Source organism: Arctopsyche grandis, chromosome 12 (genome assembly GCF_051622035.1).
Source record: "Arctopsyche grandis isolate Sample6627 chromosome 12, ASM5162203v2, whole genome shotgun sequence".
NCBI classification, from domain to species: Eukaryota; Metazoa; Arthropoda; class Insecta; order Trichoptera; family Hydropsychidae; genus Arctopsyche; species Arctopsyche grandis.
This window is the reverse complement of record NC_135366.1, coordinates 4,023,726-4,030,861: the sequence shown is the minus strand read 5'-3', so window position 1 is coordinate 4,030,861 and position 7,136 is coordinate 4,023,726. Positions and strand designations below refer to the sequence as shown.

At 38.5% G+C, this 7,136-nt stretch overlaps 1 protein-coding gene across 1 annotated transcript in view; it reads left to right on the top strand.

Annotated features, from left to right (window-relative positions):
* mip40 (Myb-interacting protein 40) overlaps positions 1–7,136 on the top strand; it is a 237,704-nt gene that overhangs the window by 15,891 nt on the left and 214,677 nt on the right. The window lies entirely within an intron of this gene.

Here is a 7,136-nt window from a genome sequence, read left to right as displayed (position 1 = left end):
CCAAAAATTAAAAATTGGTCGAATTTTTGGGTGTGACCAGTTTTTTCGTGACCAATTTTCGGGTATGACCAGTTTTATCGTGACCAGTTTTAGGGTGTGACCAGTTTTATCGTGACCAGTTTTAGTGTGATGGGTGATCAAGTGTGACCGATCTAGAGCGACCGGTTGTCCTGTGACTGGTTCACATTTGACTAGTAATCACCGAACCATGAAATCAACCCCAATAGTGTAGTTTCCTATGGCGCCGTCCGCACACACAATATCTACTACCGATATTTCCATATCCAATTCCCATATTGCAACCTGTGGTTGCTATTTAGGAACTGGATATGGAAATATCGGTAGTAGATATCGTATGTGTGGACGGCAACTATAAGTTTCAAGAGAACATGTTCTCTTTTTTGACAAAATTCTTTTTTCTCCCTCTTTTGTCAAATATGCTCAAAATATTCTCTTTTTTTACTAACCTCTTCTTACTTTCACTAAAAAATTTAGGTTCTTATCCGATCGTTTTCATACTTTGCCATTTTTTATTTAGCTGACTTAAATATTTACTAATGATCACAATAAGAGTGTTAACTATATACAATTCACGTTACATTATTTTGTAAAATAAAATGTTTTTCAGTAGATAACATTTTTCAATCAAATTTCAAGAATTAGAAAAAAAGTACAGTATTATTTCCTGACCTTATTTTTTTATAAATTAGAGTTTGTATTATACTGGCACTTATTTTATTAATACCTAAATTTTCTAGTTTTTAAACCGTTTCGAGGTCCAAAAGATTGGCGACCGCTTTTCTAAACGATTCTATGTTAAAATTTGAACTACTTTTCTCATGCCGAGACTTTATTGTAAATTTTTAATAAAATTAAATAATTTTAAAAAATGTCCTTTTTTTCACTTCCCAGTTGGCAACCCTGCAATAACTTTTATCTCCCCCTCGTACCCACCCCCTAGATAAAAATTAAATTATACTATTTTGTATATGTAAATATAAGAAAAATAATTGAAAAAAATTACATTCAATATTCAATATATTTTATAACAAAAATATATATAGGTACAAATTTTTGTAAAAATATATACAAAATTACAACTTAAAAAAGAAATTTCCTTTCAGCTTCATTCAAATTTTCGAATATGTATATCAAAATTATACACCACATAACACTTTCGTGAGATTTCTATTTTAGTGCATGTTTTCATTATTCAAATTCAAAAACTCCACAATTTCTGTTAAGAAATACTGCTTTATATCCTAACACGGGCTCGAAACGTTCGTAGCGCTCCCTCTCGTATCCATCTCGTACATTCATCATATTCACAAATAATAACTCATATGCATCCTCTTTCTTGGTCATAGTGTTCAATAACAATTACTCCAAGTTGCTAAATCTCCTTTCAATACGAGAAATCTCATCAAAACAAAGTTCATGCCGCCTATCCAACGTTCACAACTGTTTTATGTCCAACAAGCGCACTCATAGCTATAGATAACTAAAGCGTTGATGAGTAACGCTTTCAGTTTAGAATAAATGGATCTTTCAGATCAATTTTATGCCTCTTCAAGAGTTCATGAAGATTTTTTAGATCACCAGTCAATTCTGTAACAGTCTTAGTCTTTAGGATCACAGTCACTATCGGCGAATGCAACAGACAGTCTGAACCTGTTCATATAGCCAGCAGTTTGGCTTAATGGTAGCGTATATATTTAGCACCACTGAGGTCGAATGTTCGTGTCCTCGTCAAACTGCTCGTTAGGTTTGGGGGTTTTGTGACTCCAAATCGATCGTTTCTCTATCAGAGTTTGCCAATTTTATCTGAAACGGTTGAAACGGTTCCTGAAAATTGGTATTAGATCATTTCCTGTTGTCACAAAATCTGTGTGTATAATTTGTAAAAATTATGCACAGTAATCTGAAATCTATAGATATCTCTATAGACATCTCTATAATTTCGTGTTTATTATATGTATAAAAATTGTAATAATAATTGTACACAAAAATCGAAAAATAATCAATAGATGTCTCTATGATTATTATTTCTGTACTGATTAATTGTTATATGCTATGTATTCTGATTGTATATGTATTATTGTATTTCTGACCGTTATCGTACACTCGTCGCATTGGAGCGATCTGTAATGACGAGTGTATATTGATTGTAACAATAAAATAAAAAATAAAATACAACACGGATCACAATCACTATGCGCAAATAAAATGTGAATACATCTCTTGCAAACCAAATTGACCTAAATGAACTATTTGTATTTAAACATGGTGAAGTATTCAATTATGTTAAAATAACTTGGATTAAGAAACAAAGTATTTGGCAAATTGGTTCCTAATTCTCTCTCCTTCTTCTGCTATACTATTTGGCTGTTGTTGTAGAGGTATAATTCCAGTAATGTTTGCTATATCCTGTCTCCACGAACCTAGTTCCAGCTGTCCACCGTTTACACAATCAAGGGATCCCTGGGGTGTGTATAATGATTTTGAAGTGCTGCTTCTTCTCAAAAAGTTGTGTAGCAAAACACACGTCTTAAGAACTAAGCCTACTTTTTCTGGTTGAAGTGCCAAAGGTTTACACAGTATACGAAAAACGGATGCCATTATACCAAACGCATTTTCGCCAACAGAATTAGCACACGAAAGTCTCTCGTTGAATGTGCTTTCTAAGCCACATTTTAATTCGAGTGCGGGATAAGGAGTCATCGTTTCGCTGGTCAAAGCAAATGCATCGTCTGCTACAAAAACATATGGTAGTGCTTTCGGCGGTGGCAAGTTCAAATCACAATGGTTAATATTTTGAAAAACACCCTCTTCACTTATCATTCCGCAGCCGATATCAGCAAACATGAAGCAATAATTACTGTCAACTAAACCCATAAGCACAACACTATAGCTTCCTTTATAGTTACGGTATGCAGACATGTTATTTTTGGTTGCTTGAATTACAATGTGTTTGCCACTAACAGCACCGATGCATTGAGGAAATTTCCATTTTTTTTCAAATGAATCTGCTAAGTCTAACCATTCTTCTGGAGTGTTTGGCATCTGTAAATACAAAAAAAGATTATTACAATACTGTTGTTTCATAGCCAGCAACATGGCTCGGTGGTTGGGCTTTTGCTTAGCACGGGTTCGATTCCGTGAGTTGACCTCAATTGAAAAGAATTTATTCTGAGTATGCATGTAGTGCTGCTGATCAGACTTGGATATATATTATTTTTTTTATTTTATCTTTAATTTATACCAGGAAGGCCTAAAAGGTAACCCCAAGGCGCCTTCCTGTCCAGAAACATCGTAAATACATATCAATTAACATCCACAAAGACATCTATAGTCAAATTTGTAAATTTACAGCATTTTTTTAAGCAATTCAGAAAAAATTCAGTAAATACATATCAATTAACATCCACAGAGACATTTATGGTCAAATTTGTAAATTTACAGCATTTTATACAATTCGGCGAAATTCGAGATTGCTGACAACTCGAGATTTTGCGAGAAAATGGGTAAGGTTGCCAATTTGCTGGAACCGTTTCAATGAAAATCAGAATAAATTGGCAAACTCTGATAGAAAACGATCGACTTGAAGTCACAAATCCAAGGTCTGGCCAGCAGAAACCAGTGGGATTTGAACCCGTGACCACTCTGTTCAAAGCATTATAAGCTAACCACTAGTTTATTCTGCTGGTTAAATTTAAATATATTTGTTTAAAGTTGAATATATTTGTGACTCCAGGTCCATCGTTACATATCAGAGTTTGCCATTTTTTCTGATTTCATTGTCTAAACGGTTCCTCCATTAAATTGACTAAAAACCCATCCTACTCACTATGTCACCACTATTTGAGTATGATTAATGTACAATAAAATTTATGTACACGTTTAAAATCCATAGATGTCTCGTTAATATGTCGATAAAATGTTAAATGCCTTGAAATTCAACAACTTACATATGTAATAAAAAATGCTACATTGTTTGTAATTGGCCAGGAAGGCACATTGGAGTTTACCTGTTAGGTCTTCTTAGTATATATGTATATAACTAGTGTTGGACCCGTTGATTTCAACGGGTGGTTTCGAAAAGGAATTGAAACTCGAATAAAAATAAAGTTAAAGATATTGAATCGACTGGTTTCGGAAAGAAATTGATGCACGAATTACGAAGTGATTACGAATTACGAACTACGTTTTGTGCATCGCCGACCTCCTGACGCCTTTGCCCCCGATGCCTCCGTCGCTCCGGGGCCTTCGGCCCCAGCGCCGCCGACGCCTCCGGCGCCCCCGACGCCTTCGGCACCCCGGGGGCTTCGCCCCCAGCGCCGCCGACGCCTCCGGCGCCCCCAGCACCCCCGATGCCTTCGGCACCCCGGGGGCTTCGCCCCCAGCCCCCCCGATGCCTTCGGCACCCCGGGGGCTTCGCCCCCAGCGTCCCCGATGCCTTCGGCATCCCGGGGGCTTCGCCCCCAGCGCCGCCGACGCCTCCGGCGCCCCCAGCGCCCCGATGCCTTCGGCACCCCGGGGGCTTCGCCCCCAGCACCGCTGACGCCTTCGGCGCCGCCAGCGCCCCCGGCAATGAAAAAAATGAAAAAACTGAAAAAATGAAAAAAATGAAAAAAATGAAAAAACTGAAAAAATGAAAAAAATGAAAAAACTGAAAAAATTAAAAAAATTAAAAAACTGAAAAAATGAAAAAAATGAAAATTATGAAAATTATGAAAAAAATTAAAAAAACTGAAAAAACCTGAAAAAAACTGAAAAATATGAAAAAACTGAAAAATATGAAAAATATGAAAAATATGAAAAAACTGAAAAAATGAAAAAAATGAAAAAACTGAAAAAATGAAAAAAATGAAAAAAATGAAAAAACTGAAAAAATGAAAAAAATGAAAATTATGAAAAAAATGAAAATTATGAAAAAACTGAAAAATATGAAAAATATGAAAAATATGAAAAAAATGAAAAAAAAAAAAATTTTGTTCCCCATACTGGTTGACGGTTGATCGTCCGTCACATATATACAAATATACAAATATACAAATATACAAATATACAAATATCGTCCGTAGATCGGTGACGTCATCGAACACGTGATTCGATTTTTTTTTTTTTTTCGATCCATTTGTTTTTTTCGATTCAATGGATTCACCCCCGCGGGGGCGCAAGGCGAGTAGCTTCATGGGGTCCCGCCAGGGGCGCCACAAGGGGCGCAGCCCCGTGGGGCCCCAGCCTCATGGGGCGCAGCCCCATGGGGCTCAAAAGGGGGCGCCACGAGGGACGCAGCCCCGTGGGGCCCCGAAGGGGGCCCGGGGGGCCCAGCCTCATGGGGCGCAGCCCCATGGGGCTCAAAAGGGGGCGCCACAAGGGGCGCAGCCCCGTGGGGCCCCGAAGGGGGCCCGGGGGGCCCAGCCTCATGGGGCGCAAGCCCTAATAGGCATTAACTAAGGGGGGCGAAGCCCTAGACGGCAATTAATCATGGGGGCGCGGAGGGGCGAAGCCCTAAAAGGCAACTGATCATGGGGGCGAAGCCTTAGACGGCATTTAATCATGGGGGCGCGGAGGGGCGAAGCCCTAAAAGGCATTAACTAAGGGGGGCGAAGCCCTAAACGGCAATTAATCTTGGGGGCGCGGGGGGCGAAGCCCTAAAAGGCATTAACTAGGGGGGGCGAAGCCCTAGACGGCATTTAATCATGGGGGTGCGGAGGGGCGAAGCCCTAAAAGGCATTAACTAAGGGGGGCGAAGCCCGAAACGGCAATTAATCTTGGGGGCGCGGGGGGCGAAGCCCTAAAAGGCATTAACTAAGGGGGGCGAAGCCCTAGACGGCTTTGAATCATGGGGGCGCGGAGGGGCGAAGCCCTAAAAGGCAACTGATCATGGGGGCGAAGCCCTAAACGGCAATTGCTCATGGGGGCGTGGAGGGGCGAAGCCCTAGAAGGCAAAGGCTCAGGGGGGTGCCGAGGGCGAAGCCCTAGAAGGCAAAAAAAAAAATTTGATTTTTTTTTTTGATTTTTTTAAATTTTTTTTTTGATTTTTTTTTTATTTTTTTTTTGATTTTTTTTTGATTTTTTTTTAATTTTTTTTTTTATTTTTTTTTTAAATTTTTAAATTTTTTTTTTTTTTAATTAAATTAGCTTAGTCATGTTTAAGCGGTTTATATTATAAACACTGAGCGAAGCCGGGTAATACAGCTAGTATATTATAAAAATAAAATAACAGTAGCTCTTAACCGTTTGCCCGCGGCCGTCTTCTATGGAAGCTTTACGCTACAAGTCTGTAGCGCGGCTGTCTTCCATAGAATTTCTAAACTTTGCACGGGATTTTGAGCCTTATATGCGCCCATTTCAACTGTTTTAAGGTTCAAAATTGGTTGATTATATGACTGAGAGTTGAATGCCGTCTATTCAATTTGCTTAAAATGAATATATACCAGTAAAAATTAGTTTTTTTTGGAACCATACTGAAACCTCGTTTATGTGACGTCACGTCTTCATACAATTATGAAGAATGATTATTTGAAAAGTAAATCCAAAACTACGAGATATATTATGTATTTTATTGTTTAAAATAATACTTTATGTGTTAATTAACATATCTGGTTACTTGAGTAAATATTAAAATCTGTATTTAAGGTCGAAAACTCGATTGCTAAATTCGCGAAAAAGGTGCCGCGTACAGGGCTTGTTCGCTATATTTATTGCCGTGGGCAAAGGGTTAAGACATACACACAGACAATTATTTTTATTATAAAACATTTGGGCTTACGACAATTAAAAAATTCTTACCTTCATTTCGTCTTTGAGAACTTCTATGAGTGCTTTGCAGACATCGCGTACGATTACAGAGACTGCCTGAGGGGATACTTGGAAAAGTAAATGGAGGTTGTTGTAATTGTCTCCTGTGGCCAGAAACCGGAGTGTGACAGCGAGGCGCACTTTTGCCGGGATGCTTTTCCTCAATGCCGTGTCCTTCTTCGATATGAACGGCTCAACTTTTCGAAGCAGGGACACAAAGTCAGACGATGACATTCTGCAGAAATATTCGTATTCTGCGGACGGTTCCAGATCTAAGCCTTTGATTGAACGAGTGCTATTAAACCTAGAAAAAATATAGATTTTAGTAT